This window comes from Egretta garzetta, unplaced genomic scaffold, assembly GCF_000687185.1.
Source record: "Egretta garzetta isolate BGI_Z169 unplaced genomic scaffold, ASM68718v1 scaffold328, whole genome shotgun sequence".
Taxonomy (NCBI): Eukaryota; Metazoa; Chordata; class Aves; order Pelecaniformes; family Ardeidae; genus Egretta; species Egretta garzetta.
This window is the reverse complement of record NW_009260525.1, coordinates 1,159,625-1,162,995: the sequence shown is the minus strand read 5'-3', so window position 1 is coordinate 1,162,995 and position 3,371 is coordinate 1,159,625.

The following is a 3,371-nucleotide window of genomic DNA, read 5'->3' as shown; positions in this document are numbered from 1 at the left end:
ACGGTCTGAAGTAACCAGCTCTTGGTGACCATGCTTGAGCCAGGGGGTTGGACCAGGTGACCTCCAGAAGTCCCTTCTAACCTCAGCAATTCTGTGATACTATGATTATATTCTGGGCTGTGACACAAGTGCCATTTTTCCCTATGGAACATTTTGCTTAGCATGAAGATAACAGATATTAAGCTCACCATTACCAGACTTTATATTATGCATCTTGACTTTATTTTCTTTCGTGTGTAGTACAAATGCAAGTCATCTCTTGCAAGATGCTTAAACAGGATCAAGGTGAAAAACTTTAAGTTATTAGATGTTAGAAGAAGACTGTAAGAGATAAATGAGTAAGAAAAATATGGATGTTAAAGACATGAAATAAAGTGCAAAACATGTATTTTGAATTGCTTTGAATTAGAAAGCATTTATACATATAAATTATATATACTCATAAGTTATGGGTTGGGTTTTTTTTTAAATATCAGTGCAAACCCTGAAGTTAGATTCTTAAATCTAGATATTTTAAGCCTAAAATGGGAATTCCAAATATACTGCTTGTGCACATGTTTCAGCACTGTCTTCAAGCGCATACTCTTGAAACAGCCATAAACAGTGTAAGTTGTAGTGAATGAGCAGATATCAGTGATATTTGCAAACAACCTTTTTTTTTTCTTTTTTTTTACAGTCTGAATACTGGATTTAGTCTATGAATATGACAAACGTATCAATTTCAGAAAAAATTATTTGCTTTTAATTTTCGTAATTTTTAAGCACATAACTGACTCTTAAGCCTCCATTGATTATAACTGTAATTTAGATACCTCAGGCTTAGTTCGGTTTCTAACATCAAAGTCTCCCGTACCATTTGGAGTGATTTAAAGTTTCTGAAACATTGCCTTGGGGTTGATAACTATGACTCATTACCGGTACTTAGTGTCATCTGAAGGTGCAGAAGTTCCCATCTGGGCTTCAGTTCCCACCACAAAAAAAAATGGTTCTTTAATAGACACAGTGTCACATCTGAACCTCTGATGTGTCAGATGACATGCAGCCATGTATAGACATTGCATAGTGTATAGACATTGCATAGTGTATAGACATTTGCATACCACTCCAGATAAATTACTGTTTGTTTGGTCAGTATTACTTCTACTTATTGAACATATGTCTAAACAGTGTGTGTACCTAGGTATAAACTATGGTGATTTTGTAGTTTATGAAGTATTACATATGTCCTGTTGCCATTTCACAGAACAAAATGAACTCTGGAATGTATGCTTGAAAACTTCACAGCATTACCATAATAAGAGATAGCTAGATGAACTTTTCTGCTGTGGAAACTCTAATTAAAATGAATGAAAGCAGACATTTGCAATTACCATTGCAGAATAAGAGGATCAGTTTCAGACCTAACAACTTGGTGCTTATTTTTTCCCAGCTGAGTCTTCCTATTGGTAATAATTGGATTCTGGTTCCTTGAAGAGCAAAGGTATAAATTACCAAGTGTGTTGCAAGCTGACAGAACAGAAGAAGTCATTTTAATGTGAATGGAGACTAAGGGATTCTCTCATACAGCCTGAAAAAAGGACAACAAGGAAACCCTGAACACGTTAATCTCCAGAAAAAAAAATATGTACATGAAACACAATAATTCATTCATTTCAATGCTGTAAATCAGTAATTTTTGTCTCAAGAAATTTCAATCCTACTATTTTAAACAAACTGAGATTCCTAGAATTCTCAACAGCTATCATGTATATCGGTCTCATAACAACTCTCAAGAACCATTCCCTCTCAGCTGAGACTTGCTCTTTTGAACAGACCAGATGTCATTCATCAAGAAAAATATTCCCTCAGAGGCCCAACAGTGCCTGAGAGTGCCAGCATAAATTGAATGAGAAAGATGGAATTCAAAGAAGGGGTCTTATGTGTTAAAAAATTATGGAAAATCTTTACCAACTGTCATAGACTGATCCCTTTTTCTTTCAAGGCTCTCATTGACAGAAAAGGAGTGTGTAGATAAACACAAGAGTATTCTTCAAGCATCATTTAGTTGGCAGTTCAATTTCCCCACTTTGTATAATATCAAAGAACTCCATATTGATTTAAGCTCCACTGCTTCAGTTGCTGAGAACAGTTAGATTCAAAGAAACGTTAGACTTGAAGATAGAAAGCCTTTATCTTACAATCAGAGCCCTTCCTACAACAGTTTGAGAATAGTTCCAGTGATAAAATTGGTTGATCTATTGGATTGACAAGAAACATTTTCTTCATTAAGCTTGTCCCATTTTTTTGAACAGTTCTGCAAACTTATTTGTTAGTTTAAATTATCTGGTGATTTTTTAGGTTTGGGTTGTTTGGGTTTTTTTCCTAAGCACACTGGACTTCCACTGTTTAAATGTCCTTGACACCTCTTTGGTGTATTTACAAACTTGGTCTGGAAAAATGTATGACAGAATTACTGTTATCTGTTATGAAACCTAAGCAGTAAATCTCTAGGCAATAGAAATAACTTAAGACAGTGAGAAGTACTTAATAGGAGAGAAGCAGTCCTAATTTTTTTCTGTATTTATCTAGATTTTTTTTTTTACCCTTTCATCATAATACCCAAACACCTTTTCAAACATCAGTATGATTCATTTTTCCCTCATGCTATTCTAATAAAATAAGGCAATGCTGTTTTCTGCCTCTTTCAATTAGAGAGTTTAAGTATAAATTCACCAAACCTTAGTGCAAAGATGAGGCTTGGATACTAAAATGGGTATTCCATCTGTAAATTTTACCTAGACCACAACTACAAACGTGAAATCAAATGCTTACTTCGTACTGAGTCATGGAAAACTTAAAAATATGTAGGTGGAATGGAATGGAATGGAATGGAATGGAATGGAACACAATAAAATAGAACAGAACAGAACAGAATAGAATAGAATTTTTTTCAGTTGGAAGGGACCTACAATGATCATCTAGTCCAGCTGCCTGACCAAAAGCTAAAGCATGTCATTGAAGGGCATCGTCCAAATGCCTTTTAAACACTGACAGTCTTGGAGCATTGACCACCTCTCTAGGAAGCCTGTTCCAGTGTTTGACCACACTCTCAGTAAGGAAATGCTTACTGATGTCCAGTCTAAACCTATCCTGGTGCAGCTTTGAACCATTCCCATGTGCCCTGTCACTGAATACCAGGGAGAAGAGCTCAGCACCTCCCTCTCCGCTTCCCCCCTCAGGAAGCTGTAGAGAGCAATGAGGTGGCCCTTCAGCCTCCTTTTCTCCAAACTAGCCAAGGTCAAAGTTCTTAGCCATTCCTCATAGGACATGCCTTCCAGAAGGTGGATCACCTTTATGAAATAAAGTAGATTTACAATATTTAATTTCATGCA